The sequence below is a fragment of the Ornithorhynchus anatinus genome, chromosome X5, assembly GCF_004115215.2.
Source record: "Ornithorhynchus anatinus isolate Pmale09 chromosome X5, mOrnAna1.pri.v4, whole genome shotgun sequence".
NCBI classification, from domain to species: domain Eukaryota; kingdom Metazoa; phylum Chordata; class Mammalia; order Monotremata; family Ornithorhynchidae; genus Ornithorhynchus; species Ornithorhynchus anatinus.
In genome coordinates, this window is record NC_041753.1 from 27,745,515 (window position 1) to 27,765,072 (window position 19,558).

General features: G+C 42.9%; 1 protein-coding gene and 1 non-coding gene across 2 annotated transcripts in view; one reads left to right on the top strand and one right to left on the bottom strand.

Moving 5' to 3' along the window:
* Positions 1 to 19,558, bottom strand: part of DTWD2 (DTW domain containing 2) — a 177,404-nt gene that overhangs the window by 17,827 nt on the left and 140,019 nt on the right. The gene's annotated exons all lie outside the window — the stretch shown is intronic.
* LOC114808286 lies at positions 7,957 to 8,094 on the top strand. The gene has a single exon (XR_003756133.1). It is a non-coding gene; the product is annotated as a small nucleolar RNA SNORA7 (small nucleolar RNA).

A 19,558-nucleotide genomic window follows, 5' to 3' on the forward strand; every position in this document is an offset into this window, starting at 1 on the left:
GAATACACTTAAATAATAAGTGTGCTATATTTTGAAAATCTGATCTTCAACCTTTGGGATTTTTTTTATTTCTAGAAGAGAATTAGGTATCTTGTACTCTCTTCTGCAGAGCTACTTGGGGAAACTTCTCCTGAAAGGATTCACCTTTATATTTCATTATCTTTTCTAAGGATATCAAGCATCTTGCAAAAAAGGGATATTTGTTTTTCAGCTTTCTGAAATCTGCTTTTGAATCTTTGAGAAAATGCTACCTGGCTTCATTCAGCACGTACAGCTAAGTATTGTACTGAGTACTCAACTATGTAAAGGGTAAATGACTCATCTTCCTGGTTACAACCCATTGCTTACTATTTGAAAACAAATTATATCACTTTTAAATTCTGAAGCTGGAGTGAAAAATATTCATGGACACAGATTCTTGTTTTACACGCATCTGGATGAAAGGTTTAGAGAGTTTGAATTTCAAGCTCTCTTCTCTCAAACCTATTAGGTATCTGAAATCTTTTCCCTCAAACTCTTAGTGCTCATCTATCTTATTAGCCTAATCTGTTGAACCAAAGTGTCTCCTCATCATCATTATCAAAGAGCACTGATTAAGTGCCTTTCATCCCACAGTGTTGGATTGGGCTCCAAACAAAGCAAATTAAACAGGCTCCGCTCTTCCTTTTAGTGCAAAAAAATTAAAATGGACATGAATAGCAAACATTTGAATGAGCTCAATATACATTGTAGAAAATATGAACACAAATGCAGTTAGAGAGTGGTTAGGAATAAATAATAACAGGTTTTGAAGAAAATTACCACATTATACCGGACCCAGCTTTGGAAGAATGTGGACTGATCTGCGAACCTGGAAATTTCAGCCTACATTTCTTCTTCTAGCTCATTTGTGAAAATGTTGAATAAAATCAGCCTGAGCCCTAATCCCCTGGGGACCTCACCATTCACACTTCACCATCTTGAATAACGGCTGTTGTCCTTACCCTTCATATCCTATCTTTTAGGTAGTCTTCTCTCCATTACGAAACATTCCCTTTAATCCCATAATCACTCATTTTTTAACTAGCCCTTGCACTTTGTCCAAAGCCTTTTGAAAAGAAAATTATAAAATATCTTCTGCTTTCCCACAACCCACTTGCTTATTGATCCCTTTCAAGAACTCTGGCAGATTAGTGGGAGACACTTTTCACTTCTAGAAATCATGCTGTCTTCCTCCCGTGTTTTTTCTAAATCTGTTGTATTTTTTCTAAGTGCTTGCTGACACTAGAACTGACAATAGATTCTTCCAATTTCCAGCTAGAGATGTGATACTCCTTAGTCTCTAAGTTCCAGAGTTACCTCAGTTACCCTTTTCACAAATGGGAGCTATATTGGCAATCCATCAGTCCTGTGACATAGGATGTACACCCTTCCTGGTTGAGCTGCAATTTTTCTTTTTGTTTCCCTCAAAACTCTTAACTGGATCAATCAATCGATTGATTGCATTTATTGAGCGCTTACTGATTGCAGAACACTGTACTAAGCGCTTGGGAGAGTACAATATGAGTTTGTAGATACGTTCCCTGTCCTCATTGAGCTTACAGTCTAGACAGACATAAATATAAATAAATTACAGAGATGTACATAAGTGCTTTGGGGCTGAGGGAGGGATGAATACAGGCAGTAAATCCAAGAGCAAGGACAATGGAAGCCAAGTTGACAGTGCAAGTGGGAAATGGATGCCAACTGGTCCCAGAGGTTTGTCTGCAGCAAGCTTATTACTATGTTCTAAAGTAATCTGTGTGGTTACCATATTCCCTGAACTCTCTGCCACACACACACACACACACACACACACACTATGTGTGTGTGTGTGTGTGTGTGTGCATGTGTATATATATATATATATATATATATATTTTTAAATTGTACTTGTTAAGTACTTACTATGTGCTGAGGTAGATAGAAGTTAATCATGTTGGACACAGTCCCTGTCCCACATGGAGTTCACAGTCTAAGTAGGAAGAAGTAGGACTTAATTTCCATTTTACAGATAAGGAAACTGAGGCACAGAGAAGTGAAGTGGCCAGCCCAAGGTCCCACAGCAGACAAGTGGCAGAGCCAGGATTAGAACCCAGGTTTTCTGACTCCCAGGCTCGGGCTCTTTCAGGCACACTGGGCCACACTGCTTTCCATTTGCTATTTGGCTTTGGGGAATATCCATAACATTCTCCTCAATTAAGATTGAAAAAATCAGTGGGAGCAGGATGGTGAGAAAGATTATAAATGGTACTAGGGGACTATGGAAGGATCTAATAAATGAATAAATAAACAATGTGTGAATGAATGAATAAATACTAAATGCATATACATACATACATAAGTACTGAAGATGGGTGTAAATATAGACGTGTAAAGGGTAGCTGTTTGCAGCTACTGGATTTATACTGAGAGGTGAAAATTAATTGGAGAAGGCTTCCTAGAAGAGATAGGATGTTACGTCTTTGAGGAAGAGGAGAGGACAACTGAGCAAGTGGCCTGAGCCAGGAGTTTGGTGGCCAGGGAGCTGAGAGTGAGAAATGGCTTAGAAGGTGAGATTGGGAAGAGTGGAAGCCGGGAGCTGAAGAATAGCAGGTAAAGACAGCTATGTAAGGTGGAAGGAGCTGGCGAAGAGTTTGAAGCCAATGATAGGGTTAGGATTTTAGGTTGATGCATAATAATAATAATTGTATTTGTTAAGCACTTACTATGTGCCAAGCACTGTACTGAGCACTGGGATAGGGGCGAGATCATCAGGTGGGACACAGTCCCTCTCCCACATGACACTCCCAAGTCAAGGTAAATAAAATCTGCACTGTTCTCCCTTTCCTTCCATTTTATTCACTCTCAGCCAGGTCTGTTTTGTCTCAAAGAGAAAACTGGGTAAATGAGCCTGTCGAAACTGGAGCCCTTTGGAGGGATTCCGGGTTTCTGAAATGGACTTTGAAATTCTGGAATACGAATTTCTTTAGTGCAGAGATTTCCCTGTTATTCTCTACTGAGCTCCAGTACGTGCTCCTTACTCTTTGCAGCACAAATCCCTGCAACAAAAATTAGCCCAGATTGGGAAAACAAAAACAAAAACAAAATAAAAAAAAGAGAAGACTAAGAAGAATTTAAGCCACTACAACAGACCAGACAAATGATGATAATTTCAGTCTGGAAAATTACTGTTGTTTTCCTATTTTAAAAAAAATCTTGGAATGGTATTGGGGATTTTGTAGAAAATGCAAGACAAATAATTTAATTTTAAAGATAATTACATGCTCTGCCTGTAGTTAACTGTTAGAAAAATAAAATAGACAAATGATTTTCTACAAAAATCTTCTCTTTAGGGGTAGTAGTATGTTTATTAGCAGAAAATAAAGCTCGGGAAAAGGTTCCTGGTATTACCTCTTGCCCTGCTTACATTTCAGAAACGAATATCAGGCAACAGATCAATAATGAATGCAGTGCTCTTCTTTTAATAATTAATTCAAGAGGAAAGTGCTGTAAGGAAATTCTGACAGAGAGCAGAATAAGGTTCTAGTGAAACAGTCATGAGACGAAGAAAGAAAATTTAATTACGCACTGCCACAGCTATTTAATTACCTGTAAATACCAGAAAACTGAAAAACCCTAGAAGGAAAAGGAAATCCTTGAGTGTCAGAAGGTCATATCTGTGAATAGATATTTTTCTCTGATGCCCCAAAATGTCTTTGGTTTTTAGTGACTCTTTTGTTCTTAATCACTCAGGAAAGTAAGGTACCGAGACTGGAAAGAAAAACAAATGTAACTGCTTTCCTTACAACAAAATCTATTCAACATTTTTGTGACCTACTCAAATAAAAAAAAACAGCACGATCCCGATTAAGTTAAGTTTGCCCCACTTACAAAAGGATCCTAGCATTTAATGTTTAAAAATACGCCAATTCACAGTGCCAAATACTGACACTGAAACAATGATGACACAAAAGCAAGTTAGCATCCTGAAGCCAGCCATGTGCTCAAAACCCAGAGGGATATTTCTGACATCTGGTACCTGAAACCTTTTAGGAAGAAAATATTACCAGCGTATTGAAAATGAATACAGCCAAGGTAAAATGGGACAACCACCACCACTAATGTATTTAGACTCAGAGCAAAGTTGCTTTCTAAAGTGAATTCTTTTGTCTGTCAGCATTTCCTAGGATTTCAATTCTCAGGGCCCGGCCCTTGGGGATTTTCTTAGTGGCTAAAATGAACATTTTAATCCGATTATGACTTTTTAATAAAAATTAACACCTGTTTCTTAACATATGCTAAAAAGCTGTACTAGGTGTGTAGCTCAGATATTTTTGGCAAGCTGCACTGGGAATTCAGAACTACAGGTTTGGGCACATGAGCCTGGCTCCGCTAACTCCCTGGGATATGGATGCTTCAACCGCTGCTCTCTCTAGCCACCCAGGATAAGAGTACATTCCTGGCAACTAGGGTCATCCACTAGAGCTTCTGAACAAAGGAGAGGTAAAACCCATTTTGCACAGTATGGGATATTCCCAAGGAATCTTTAGCCACAGGAGAAATCCTGCAGAAAGAAACCAATCAACCTCATCAACCAAACTGGCTCTGCACATTTGTGTGCCGGACACTGTACTAAGTGCTTAAAGAAAACACAAAAATTGTAAAAGACGTCATCTTGGCCTCGAGGAGCTCACATTCTAATGGCGGAGACAAGTAGGTAGCAAGTGTCTATAGGTTCAGGAAGGATACAATGAATTGCTCTCATTCTTTTTCCCTCCTTCACTTCCATCCTCAACCTCTCACCAGTTTCCACATCAGCCCGGTAGAAATCCCTTCCTTCAAAAATGTTCTCTCCATTAGTTTCTGCATCGATCAATCGATGGTATTTATTGAACCTTTACTGTGTGTGGACCACTGTAATAAAAATAATGATGATGATGGTATTTGTTAAGCACTTACTATGCCAAGCACTGTTGTAAGTGCCAGGGTAGATACAAGGTAATTAGGTTGTCCCACGTGGGGCTCACAGTCTTAATTCCCATTTTACGGATGAGGTAACTGAAGCACAGAGAAGTTAAGCGACTTGCCCAAAGTCACCCAGCTGACAAGCGACAAAGCCCGGGTCAGAACCCATGACTTCTGAATCCCAAGCCCACGCTCTTTCCACTAAGCCACGCTGCTTCTCACTAACCGCTCGGGAGAGTACAATGGAACAGAGTGGGTAGACACGTTCCCTGCCCATAAAAAGCTTACAGTCTAGAGGGGGGGACTGACATTGCATTGCAGATTCACTAGAAAGGAGCACTCCTCCCCACATGGATCTCCATGCCCCACCACCATCTCCCTACCCTTTCCTAGTGCCCAGCCCGGGACTTTCTGTTCCTACTGAGTCTTGAATTTACCCACCTCCTCTGGCTCTCCAGTTCCCTTCCCCCCTGTGCTCACGCCCTCCCCACATTGCTTTTCTATTTTTTTTTTTTTACCTCTACATGTTTCTGACCAGCTCCAATCGTTGCTGTCATTGTCTCTGCCACCGCCGGTGGTCATTTCCGTGGTTTGAGGTTCCCACCTTTTAGGTCTGCATCGCCAGGGGGCCAAGGACCAGAATGGGGGATGAGGAAGTTAGGCAGTGGCGGCAAAGGAGGTCCTAAGTCAGAGAAGGAGGAGGTCCGGGAGACAACACAAGGTAATCGCCTTCCCGCCGCGACTGGGGCTGGCCGGCATGAAATAATCTCGATAGAAAAAACAGCTCAAACAAATCCAAGAAAGAAACCTTCTGACTGTAATTTCATTTTTTAAAAAACTTCTTACGGAATGTGTTTAAATCCATTTAAGGCTACTACAGAGGACATTAAACTTGAACCAATTACCTAAACAAATATTTACATTTTCTGAAACTAGACTCGCCAACGTCATCGCAGTCCAAAAGTTCAAACCAATCCTAAAGTGTCAAATCCCTTATTCCTTTTTGTGCTGAAACCCTTTCCCAATTCCCAGCAAGGAAAATGACATTTAAAATTGATGAGCTACAGTAATCACATGTGGTGAATTTCAGCATCTTACTTATGTCAGATGAGGAAATCTCTATGGATTGCTCATTTCAGATGCACCGTAGGACTCTGCTTGGCATAATGAGAATGATATTCACGTTCAATTAAAAAAAGAATAAAATGAGAAATGTGAAATGTGATTTAAGAGGACTGTGGCAAATAACATTAGTGGTGCAGTGCCAATACATAGAATTCTAAACCACAGAATGAACCACACCTGAAGAAGAGGATAGTGTGTTTCAGATGCCCTAGTTTGGTCTGAATTTCCGATGCCCAGCTCAAAACCCTGCCTGTATTTCGGACCTTTCTTAAACTGTGAGTTCCATGCAGAAGAGGGACCACGTCCAACCTAATTCACTTGTATTAGGGCTCAGAACAGTGTTTGGCACATAGTAAGAGCTTAATAAATACCATAAAAAAATGGCCACAATGACACAATGGACACAAAAAATATCCATCCCCTGGCTGGGATCCACCACCTTGACACTTTCGTGGTTGCAATCCCCATTAGTCTTAAGAGCACTTGGAGTATGTTTCATCCAAGAAGCCTTACCATAATAATAATGATGATGGTATTTGTTGAGCGCTTACTACATGCCAAGCACTGTTCTAAGTGCTGGAGTAGATACAAGGTCATCAGGTTGTCCCATGTGAGGCTTACAGTCTTAATCCCCATTTTACAGATGAGGTAACTGAGGCACCGAGAAGTCAAGTGATTGCCCCAAATCACACGGCTGATAAGTGGGGGAACTGGAATTAGAACCCATGACCTCTGACTCCCAAACCCAGGCTCTTTCCCCTAAGTCACGCTGCTTCTCAAGCCACGCTGAGCCCAGATCCTAATTGTAAAATGAAGGAATGAGATCATAGGAACATCAAACTAAAGATGAATCATGCTCACTCCAGGGATGAAATGTGGCAGGGGCTTTGTTCTTTCATTCATTCAATCGTATTTATTGAGCGCTTACTATGTGCAGAGCATGTGGGATGAAGTTCCAAGTACCATCAGCACTACTTCTCTCTCCTTCCCTCTCTTGTTCTATCTTCTGGAACTTCTCTCCTAATCAATCAATCAACCCATCAACGGGCTTTATTGAGCACTGACTGTGTGCAGAGCACTGTACTAAGCCCTTGGGCGTGCACAATACAAGAGAGTTGGTAGAATCTGTCAATCTCCTCCTCTCCCCCTACGGCCCTCAACTCTCGTCTTGGTTTTTCCGGTACTCTTCCTCTCCGTCCTGGCAGCTATCACCCTAATACAAGCTCTGGTGCTGCCTTGGCCAGACAACTGCACTAGCCTCCTCGCTGATCTCCCAGCCGCCAGTCTCCCTCCCGCCCCAACTCTGTTGCACGGATCATCTTCCTGAAGCTTCGCTGGGCCCACATCTCTCCCTTCATCAAAACCCTCCCCCTTGGATCTCTTCTCATCGGATGGAAACTTCTCACAGTCGGCTTCCGGACTCTCTGCCATCTGGCCACCCTATTCATCTGATCTCTTGACCCACTGGTCCCGAACTCATTCCTCCCAAACTAACCCCTTACCCCTACCTTGCTCTTGACTCTCCAGCCTCCCTACCCTGGCCTCACAATGTTCCCTCAAATTGGAATTCCCTCTCTCCCCGCATTAGACGGACCGCAGCTCTTCTCATATTCAAATCCCTAACATCTCACCTCCTCCTAAGAGCTTTCCCTTAACGATTTCCCAGCACTCTTTGCCATATCATCCCCTCGACCAATCCAATCAGTGGTATTTAGTGAGCATTTACTGGGTGCAGGAAGCCTGTCCTATAGTCTTCCCCGTATTGGGAGGGTACGCAAGAGCCAATATGGTCCTTGCCCTCCAGGAATTTACGGTCTAGTGGGGGAAGGTCAACGTTAAAATAAATTACAGGTAGGGAAGCAACACCCCCTCTCAGGGTTGTACCTGGAGAGTTTTCAGTACTCAACCAGTCTCGGCTACGGGAGGGAGAGTCAAGCAGAGGCATACCCATTCCATTCCTAGCTTGGGCAGTGGCTAGAGAGTGGAAGGCCATCTGCTACAAGTCAAAACTCACCCATGCTGGACAGCAGCGACACAGGAGAGAGTCGAGGGAGGGAACTCGAGTTTACTGCGTGGAAGGCGATGATGGTAAACCACTTCCGTAGTTTGACCAAGAAAACTCTATGGATCCACTACCAGAACGATTGCAGGTGGAGAGCGGGGCATTCTGGGAGACATGTGTCCATGGTATCGCTATGGGTCGGAAACGACTCGACGGCATAAGACAAGACAAGGGAAGCAACAGAGTTTAAAGTTATGTACCTAAATGTTTTGGGGGTGAGGTGAGTACCAAAGTGCTCTGAAAGTGAATGGGTGATGCCGAGGGGAGAGAGAATAGGGTGGTGGGATAAGAGATTGTTCAGGGAAGGCTTCCTGGAGGAGATACTATATTAGTAGGGCTTTAAAGATGGCGAGAGTGGTGCTCTGTCTCATATTAAGGAGGAAGCGATTCCGAGCTGCTGGGAGGGCATGAGCAGGGGGCTGATGGTAAGAGAGATGAGAGTGAGACACAGATAGTAGGCTGGTGTCCAACGTGATTAGCTCATAGCTACCCCAGAGCTTAGTACAGTGCCCAGCACATAGTAAGCCCTGAACAAATTCCATTAAAAAAAAAAAAGGATGGGTAGGGAAGCAGTGAGGCCTAGTGGAAAGAGCACGGGCCTGGGAGTCAGAGGACCTGGGTTCGAATCCAGACTCTGCCACGTCCCTGCTTTGTGACCTTGGGCAAGTCACTTAACTTCTCTGTACCTCAATTCCCTCACCTGTAAAATGGGGATTTTACAGTTCTTTTTACCTGTTCTTCCTCCGACTTAGAATGTGAGCCCCACGTGGGAGTTTATCAACTTCTATCTACCCCAGTACTTAATCCAGTGCTTGGCATGTAATAAGCATTTTAGAAATACCATGGTTATTCTTACTAGTTTTAGGGAAAAGAGAGCATGGAGTGCTTTAAGGCCAATGATGAGGAGTTTCTGCATGATGCAGAGATGGATGGGCAACTATTAGAGGATTTGCGGAATGGGGAGACCTGAGTGGAACAATTTTTTTAGACAGACGGTCAGGCAGCGGAGTGAAGTATGGAGTTGGAGGGAAGAGCCTGGAGGCAAGGAGGTCAGTGAGGAGGCTGATGCAATACTCTCATACTTAGGAACTTCTCTCCACCTTCTTTAGCACTCACTATATATGTCCACTCAATTTATTTCTAACCATTCCACCTGCAAATATTTTATGCTTGCCTCCCTCAGAGTGTAAGTTTCTTGTGGGCAGGGACTGTGGCACTTCTGTTGGGGGTTGTCGATATAGAAGGTGGTGGGAATTTGGAATAGGCAAATGTCTCCAGGGATCAATGACAAAATGCCATCAGAAAGGACAGGGTTGGGACAGTGAGCTAGGGGCAGCAGAGAATTATCTTCCAAGGAAAAGAAATAGAATATGAATCAAACAACAAGGGAGGACAAAGGGATACTAAGTGCTTGGGAAAGTACGACGGAAGCAGAAGACACATTCCCTGCCCACAAGGAACGTACAATCTAATGACAGTAGCCTAGATCATTCCAGCATTCAGTTTCTTAGGCTTACAACAATTCAGTTTTCCTGTAAAAACCGCATTAGCCCATCTCATATTTACAAATGCTGTCTTCTCTCCTAATGGTTTTCTCCTAGTCTCCAAATGGAACAAGCAAATGCAAGCACCAATAAAAACCAAAAATGCATCGAAAAGCTGCCTTCCAGCCAGAAATCCCCATTAAATCGAAGTAAAAAGAGATCCAAGAAGGGCAGCATATATTAATGTCTCTCAGGAGCACTGCCTGATTTTAGGGATAAGTTATGTGGGTCAATGCTCATTTTCATCACCGGTCATTTTGTTTTGCATTTCTCTCGCTACTCACTTTCACATGTTTCAGAAAATTTTCATGCCCCAAATCCATTAGCTGAACACATCCTTTGTTAAACTGTACAAAATGTACCGATATCAATGTCTTGCTCAAATAAATGAATTCATGTTTCCGTAAGTCACGTAAAGTGAAATGGAAGACAATCCTATTGTAATCAGCATTCACCCAACCTCTATGGTATGCAGATACTAAAGTAGGAGCTCAGAAACATAAAATAGAAGATAGTCTCCCCGCTCTCAAGGAGGTTACATTTCAATGGAGTTAATGTTCTACATATCAGTGGCTTAGTGGAAAGAGCACGGGCTTGGGAGTCAGAGGACATGGGTTCTAAACCCGCAGCTACTATTTGTCCGCTATGTGACCTTGGGCAAATCACTTAACTTCTCTGTGCCTCAGTTACCTCATCTGTAAAATGGGGATTAAAAGTGTGAGCCCCATGTGGGGCAACCTGATTACCCTGTATCTACCCCAGCACTTAGAACAGTGTTTGGCACAAACTAAGTACTTAACAAATACCATAATTATTATTATTATAACTGAAACAATGTCCTTGTGTTTATGAGATGGGAAGAATGCACTTGATTTAAGAGGCAAAGGATTAGCTTAAATGAAAGAGGGCTCGGGTCAGAGGTAATGTGGGACCAAAGGTGGTGATCTGTGAAGGTTTAAGCACTGTGCTCTATACGATCCCTCAAAATTTAATTTATGCCCTCTTTAACATTTAGGAGAATTGAATTCAGTGACCTTAACCAGAACTAAAACAAACTGCAGTGATAGCTGAGTCTTCATTTTGATTACCTAAAAAAATAATAAATGGTGCAATGTCCTGATTTTGAGGCCCTAGAATCATATGATGGTTGACTTTGAGAAAAAACTATACTTTGGATTGACAAACAGGATTTAAATGATGAAATGAGAGCAGACGAGGAGACGGCACAACTTGAAAAGGAATATTACAGTTATCTCAACTTAAGCAGAGTAGAATGTAGCTAAATATAGCTGGTATAGCCCGTTCTCCTATAATGATCATTTCCTCAAAACAGGGAAAAGTTGTAGAACTCTAGAACTCACCCATTCCAAGAGGTTTCCTCAATAACGCCATATTACCAAGTGACAATCAATCAATCGTATTTGCGGAGCTCTTTCCCTAACCCCCAATCATGTTCTATCCAACCGTGTTCTGAAAAATTGCATTTTGGTAGAACCAAATTCATATCTGATTTAACAAATAGGTTCAGCTGTGTGTAATAGGAATACATATTCTAAAACTAAACAATTAGATACGTCAGCGGGCCTTGAAAAAGTGCTTTCGGTATTTGAGTGGTTACTGTGTGCAGAGCAACGTACTAAGCACTTGGGAGAATATAATACTATGGAGTCAGTAGACATATTCCATCGTGGATATGTAGATAAGTATTGTAGGCTTGAGGGTGGGGTGAATATCAAGCACGTAAGGGGTATAGATCCAAGTACAGAGGGACCGCAGAAGTGAAAATCGCAGATGGAGAAGAGGAAAGTGCGGCTTAATCAGGAATGGTCTCTTGGAGGATATGTGATTTTGATAAGGTTTTGAAGGTGGGGAGAGAGAGGTGGTCTGTCAGATATGAACAGGGAGGGAGTCCCAGGCCAGAAGGAGGACGTAGGCAAAGGGTTGGCAGTGAGATAGATGAGATCGAGAAACAGAGTAACTGAATGCTTACTGTGTGCAGAGCATTGTACTAAGCATTTGGGAGAGTACACTATCAATCAATGAATAAATCAATCGCATTTACTGAGCACTTACTGTGTGCTGTGCAATGTACTAATTGGTTGGGTGGGGATCCAAGGTAACAGGTATCGCTGAAGTGGTGGAGTGGTAGTGTTGGGGGGTGGTGTGGGGAAGAGCATGAGCGATTAATCAGAAAAGGCCAACCGGAGGAGAGGGACCAGATACCATGAGGTTTGCAGGCACAAAGGAAACAGACACAGTGTTTGCCCTGGTTAAACAGGCTGGAATGGAAGCCTTGAAGGCGTATTCCAACTCGGGAAGGCAGTTCCAGAGATAGGGGTGCTTGGGGGAGATCTCAGGACCGGAGGAGACTCCATAGCTCTCCCAAATGTTAGGATTTGGAAAATTGGCCTAGTGGAAAGAGCACGGGTCTGGGAGTCAGAGGACTTGGGTCTAATAACGGCCCTGGCCGTTGCCTACTGTATGTCCTTGGGAGAGTTACTTAACTTCTCTGTGCCTTGGTTTCCTCATCTAGAAAATGAGGGTTAAATCACTGTTCTCCCTCTAATTAGACTGTGAGTCTGATGAGGGACAGGACAAGCAGCATGACCTGGTGGAAAGGGCATGTGCCTAGGAGTCAGAGGTCCTGGATTCTAATCCCTGCTCTGCCCTTGGTCTGCTATGTGACCTTGGGCAAGTCATTTAACACCCACGTGCCTCAGTTTCCTTATCCGTAAAATGAGGATCTATTAGCCATTCTCCCTCTTACATTGTGAGCCCCTGTGGGATAGGGACTGTCTGGCCTGATTAACTTGTATCTACCCCAGTACATAGAAAAGTGTTTGACAAATAATAAGAACTTAATACCATCATCATCAATCATCATCATCATATCATCAAGGACTGTGTCTGACCTGCGGCTGCTCCAGTGTTTAGTACAGTGCTTGGCACACAGTAAGCATTTAAATACCACCATTATTATTATATTCAGATCTGTAATAATAATAATAATAATGATGATGATTGGATTTGTTAAGCACTTACTATGTGCCAAGCACTGTTCTAAGTGCTGAGGTAGATATGTGGTAATCAGGTTGTCCCACGTGGGGCTCACAGTCTTAATCCCCATATTACAGATGAGGTAACTGAGGCACAGAGAAGTTAATTGACTTATCCAAGGTCACACAGCAGACAAGTGGTGGAGCTGGGAGTAGAACCCACGACCTCTGACTCCCAAGCCCGGGCTCTTTCCACTAAGCTACACTGCTTCTCTACCCTTTAAGCACTTAATATTCACCCCATCCTCAGTCCCACAGCACTTACGACTGTAAACTCCTTGCAGGCAGGAAATGTGTCTACCAACTCTGTATTCAGGGTATTCTCCCAAGTACTTAGTACAGTGCTTTGCACACTGAAAGCACTCAATAAATTCCACTGATTGATTAATCATTATGTAATTTTAGAAGAGCTTTAAAGATAGGAAGAGTGAGCGGTCTGCCAGATGTGAAGTGGGAGGGAGTTCCAGGCAGAAAGGAGGGCTTCAGTACGGCAGACGGTGAAAGAGACGAAAACGAGGCCCTGTGAGCAGGCCAGCTTGAGAGAAGCAAAGCGTACAAGCTTAGTTGAATGGGAGAAACCCGAGGATGAGTAGAGGAAAGCTCATCCCTACTGAGAGCTCACCTCCTCCAGGAGCCCTTCCCAGACTGAGCCCCCCTTTTCCCCTGGTCTTCCTCCTTTCACCATTGCCCCGACTCCCTCCCTCTGGTCTACCCCCCTCCCTGCCCCACAGCACTTGTGTATATATGTACATATTTATTATTCTATTTATTTTATTAATGATGTGTTTATATCTATAATTATATTTATTTATATTGATGGAATTGATGCCTGTCTACTTGTTTTATTTTGTTGTCTGTCTCCCCCCTTCTAGACTGCGAGCCCATTGTTGGATAGGGATTGCCTCTATTTGTTGCCAAATTGTACTTTTCAAGCACTTAGTACAGTGCTCTGCACATAGTAAGCTCTCAATACATACGACTGAATGAATGAGTGAATGAAAGAGAGCTGATTGAATGTCTAAAAGGCAATGGTCAAGAGTTTCTGCTTGGTGGGGAGAGTAATGGGCAACCACTGAAGAACCGTGAGGAGTGGGGAAAACAAAGACTTCAAAAAATGATCCAGGCAGCAGAGCAAAACATGAACTGGAGAAGGGAGAGACAGAAGGCAAGGAGGTCAGTCAGGTGATTGATGCAGTAGTTGAGGTGGGATGTGATAAGTGTCTGAATCAGCATGGTGGTAGTTTGGGTGGAGAGGAAGGGGAGGATTTGGGGGATGTTGCAAAGACAGAAGGGCAAGGGTTTGGTGCCTGAATAATGTGGGTTGACAAAGAGAGGTGAGTCAAGGATAATGCCAAGGTCGTAGGTTTGACAGATGGGAAGGATGGTGGTGTCAAAAGTGATAGGAAAGTCTGGGGGAGGAGAGGATTTGGGAGGGAAGATGAGTTCCGTGTGTAGTTTTAGGGGTCGGCGGACCATCCAAGTAGAGATATCCTGGAGACGGAAGGAGATGTAAGCTTGCACGGAGCGAGTTGGTGAAGTAGATTTGTGGAAAAAAAAAATCCCTTCTTAAGCTTCATGTTTAAATTCTTACAAAAAAGTGATATTGAAAACATTTTTGAAATCCATCAAGTACTGCATATCGCTAAATCTCAGATGACTTTCGAGGGACATTACTTCTACAACACAATGAATCACATATTCATTGAGTTACAAATTTCATTTGGCCTTAAATCTATAGGATATTAAACATGAAGAGGTAGAGTAACACGTTAAAAAAAAACTTCATTGTACATACGGATGTTTACTTTGCAAAAAATAAGATTTGGGTTTTATGAAAGTGGGTCCTGATTAGATAGGTACTTGATTTATCTAATAGCAATAACCACAAGTAGAAAATAATCTTTCTCTCTAATGACTACCAAAATGACACCAAACTTTTATTTCTTTGAGAGAACCAAAGCAAGAATTCATCACTGCCAGTCTGAGAAGATAAAATCACTTCAAATGGTAAAAAAAGAAGCAGAGAATAAATAAAACTGACAAATGATGACACCTCGAAGTGATGGTGCTGTGAAATTTACAAATATTTATGCTTGTGTAAGTAATGAGTTGGAAAGTTTGAGAATAGTGGCTTTTCAGGGCTACACATCTGAAGTCTGTACATTTATAAGGGGGCATTCTCCATCCACAACAATGTGAACTAAAAGAAGCCAAGCGGAGAGACCAGTATAGACATTTCTACCTGCTCTTTATTCAAAGACGCAAGAACACATCGTAATCAGAAAATTTTCTCCAGAAAATGCAGCGTATCAAAAATGTCATTTTGAACTTTGCTGATCTATGTGCGTGAATGTACAAATATACAGTAGGTTGCTTCACTTACATGCATGGGTACAGTTTTGAGAAATCACTGTTCATACACACACACACACACACCCGCAAGATTCAACACTATCCCAAGCATTTCATCCCAACTGATCACTTCTGAAAAGTCAAAATTATCCCTGGCCTAGCAATCAATCAATCATATCTATTGAGCACTTACTGTGTGCAGAGCACTATACTAAGCATTTGCGAGAAAATATAACAGGGTTAGACACATTCCCTGCCCACAATTTCAAGGCTACGACATGAAATGACCAAAACTTCCCTAACTTCCACACCTCCTCCTTTCCTGAGGCAGTTATAAATAAAAACAGTATTTACCACAAACCCACTATGTACAGAGCACTCTACTAGCTGTTTCTGAAGGGTGAGAAGATGAGCTGGTGCCAGGCCCCAACTGCCAGTCGGAAAATATATCGGGAGAGAAAACTTTACAAAAACAAAAACATGGACAAAATTCTTCAAGTTACGTACAGAGTAAAAGGTATAACACACAAAAGAAATAGTGGTAATAGAGAAGAATACAATTGACTCATTCAACCGTATTTATCAAGCGCTTACTGTGTGCAGAACACTGTACTAAGTGCTTGGGAGAGTACAACACCCTAGTGTCACCACTCTAGAAGGGCTTTATTGAAGGTGAGAGGTTTTAGTAGAGCTTTAAAGGAAGAAAGGGTCTGGGGAAGATGAGGGAATAGGGGGTGGGATGGACCTATGCAAGGCTGTAATTCCACTTTTCAACTTCTCATTCCTCCAACTTCTAGGAAAGATGAGGCGACAAGTCCTAAATGCACCTGCGTAAAAAATCCACCAAAGGAGAACCCATGTCATCAGCAAAAGAGGTGGAAAAGCCCTGGAATTAGGACAGTGGTTCCAATGATCTCCGAGGGTTCCCAGTATTCTCCCCTCCGGGTTTCATAGAGGGGAAATAATTGTGGTATTTGTTCAGCATGTACTATAAGCCAAGCACTACACTAAGTGCTGGAGTACAGTGAAGATAATCGGATGAGGCACAATCCCTGAACCAAATAGTGCTCACTGACCAAGGCGGATGGAGAACAGGCCATTTTCAGATGAGGAAACGGAGGCACCGAGACATTAAGTGACTTGCCTTTGGTCCCACAGCAGACAAGTGGCAGAGCTGAGATTCAGAAGCCTGGTCTCCTGACTCCCAGGCCCGTGCTCTTTCTACTAGCCCATGATACTTCTAAGCCGGACTTTTATACCTTTCAAGTGTTCTTTGCTGCGCCTGGGTTTACGTGACTAGTGCCCTAGAGAATTCCCCAGCCAACTCTTGCTTTTCTGCTTTGGCTGCCAGGAGAAAGAATTGCTGTGGTGCTTCAAACATGGCACAACAACTCTTGCTGAGTGGTATTTATTGAGTGCTTACTATGCGCTCTGCACACAGTACTAAAAGCTTGGGAGAATACGATACGTTTGGTAGACAAGATCCCTGCCCACGGGAGTTTACGATCTAGATCAGGGCTCTGCACGCAGTAGGTACCTAGAAGATGCTGTTGATAATGACGACGACCGTGATCCTTTTGTTTTATGGTATTTGTTAAGCACTCACTATGTGTCAGCACTGTACTAAGCGCTGGCATAGATACAAGCTAATCAGGTTGGACACAGTCTAGTCCCACATGGGGCTAACGATCTTAATCCCCATTTTACAGATGGGGTACCTGAGGCCCAGAGAAGTGAAGTGACTTGCCCAAGGTCACACAGCAGACAAGTGGCAGAGCCAGGGTTAGAACCCATGACCTCTGACTCCCAAGCCTGAGCTCTTGCCACTAGGCCATGCTCCTTCATTACAGATACCGTCTGCCCACAGTAAGTGGTCTTGAAGATCATTTTTTTTGAAGAAAAATATTGGGTTTGGGGTGGGCAAATACAGACGAACCTAATGATAGTTGGGGAGGTGGGGGTCCAAGCTGACAAAATAATGTTTGGGGCACCCCATGCCACAAGGCTCCCTCCCACCCACAGACCCTGATTCACACGGGTGGTGGTATTTTCAACGTTTCACCACCACCTTGCTGCCACCACGGAATAGCTGCGGGAAAGCCTAGATTCCACGGAGGCTTAGTACAGTGCTCTGCACACAATAAGCGCTCAATAAATACGAATGAATGAATGAATGGCAGAGAGATCCGGGAGAGGACAGAAGCCAGCGGGCGTCAGTTGGATGAGACTCCCGGGCCAAATGGGACATGTGGCTGGGGGTGCGCTCTCGCCGCAAGAGCTCGGCTGAACACTTTTCAGCGATTGTGGTGGTAAAACTTTCTAACTGGCAAATCCCTCTAAGCAGCTGAAGCCACAATGAAACACCACTTCTAATAATGTGGCACAGCTTTGGACTGACTGCTGAGAATTGAAAACAGCTGACAGACCAGCCTAGCACATGGGAGTCAAAATAGAGGGTTTCCCGAACCAGAGGCTTTCAGATACCAGCAGCATTCAGACTGTAAGCTCGTTGTGGGCAGGGAATGTGTCTGTTTATTGTTCTATTGTGCTCTCCCAAGCTCTTAGTACAGTGCTCTGCACACAGTAAGCGCTCGATAAATACGACTGAATGAACAATACTCCCAGTTGCACCCTAAAAGAAGTATGGTATTTGCTAAGCGCTTATTATGTGCAAAGCACTGTACCAAGCACTAGAGTAGACACAAGATTATCAGGTTGGACAGAGTCCCTGTCCCACATGTGGCTCACAGTCTAAGCAGGAGGGAGTAACAACAATTAAAATAAGTATGGTGTTGGTTATGCGCTTTCTATGTGTCAAGCACTGTTCGACGCACTGAGGTAGATACAAGTTAATCAGGTCAGACACGATCCCTGTCTTACATGGGTCTCACAGTCTATGGGGGAGAAAGTAGAATTTAATCCCCATTTAACAGATGAGGAAACCGAGGCACAGAGAAGTTAAGTAACTTGCCCAAGGTCACACAGCAGACAAGGGGCAGAGACAGGATTAGAACCTAGGTCCTCCGACTTAACAGATTGTGTGTGTGTGTGTATACATGTGCACATGCGTGGTTGTCCCTTTAGGTTTGAAGATGAGGACACTGCCAGTGAGATTTTTATCCCAAGTGTGGGGAAATAGCTGAAGAGACCAAAATGTGTCTGATAATCCCTTCTACGGTTTCTAAAAGGAAACATCCTTTTTTTAATGGTATTTGTTAAGCACTTACTATGTGCCAGGCCCAGTTCTAAGCCCTGGGGTCGATATAAGCTAATCAAGTTGGACACGGTCCATGTCCCACAGGGGGCTTGCAGTCTTAATCCCCATTTTACAGATGAGGTAATTGAGGCCCAGAGAAGTGGAAGTGATTTGCTCAAGGTCACCCAGCAGACCAGTGTCAGAACCGGGGACTAGAACCCAGACCCTTCTGACTCCCAGGCTCATGCTCTAACCACTTAGCCATGCTCCTTCTTTGTGGTGGCACTCAATTTTCTATTGGCAACATCCAGTGCTATTTTCAGGCTCTGAAAGCATCACGTGGCACACACCTCTCCACTCCTCAAAAACCTCCAATGGATACCCCAACTCCCTTCACATTAATCAATCAGTATTTACTGAGCACTTATGTGTGCAGAGCACTGTACTAAGTGCTTGAAAGTGTACAATACAATAGTTTCTAATGCTGCAGTTTCTGAAAAGATATAATCATATCATAATGCATTTATATGAAACTGTGACATTATCCTTTCGATTCCTTTAATGAAGGGATAAATGATAATTTGGTGGCCCTTGTCATTAATGTATACAATCTGGCAAGGAATTGCATATTACTTTTCCAGAAGTTCTGAATTTCATAACACGTAAGTCGATGGGGAAACGTATCTCCAGATACAACCGTTTACGATGTAAAGAACATAACCCAGTTGGAACGTAGGGTAGACCTGAATACCATTATTTAGAACCAGAATTCGGAAAGCAGAAAGCAAGTATTCCAAAGATATGACCAGATCTTAAAATCTAGCCAGTCCTTTGGTTTGTTCATACCTCAAGGGAAGGATGGAGGGTCAGACTGTAATTTATTTCAACATTTGTCACATGAATTTTTAGAGCACTGTGCTGAATCAACTGTTAAAGTGAGAATAGGAAATTCTTGTGTGGAAATCCAGAAATAATGCTGACAGTGAGAAAATGCAACTTGTGCTAGATATTGAAGGTGAAAGAAAAGAAAAGGAGTTCCCTGGTGGCAGAAACTACAAAAGATTTGTAAAAGTGCAAGAAAATAATTTCGTAACTTCAAGGCATGGTGGTTAAAGGGAGAAAATAAGAAATTCGGGAAAAACAGAAGAATAGATGCATTTTAGTAAAGACCAGAAAAATGAGTTTATCTTAAAAACGATTTACAAGTTGAAAGGTCACATGTCTCAACCACAGGTCAATATGCCACTCGCGTTATGCA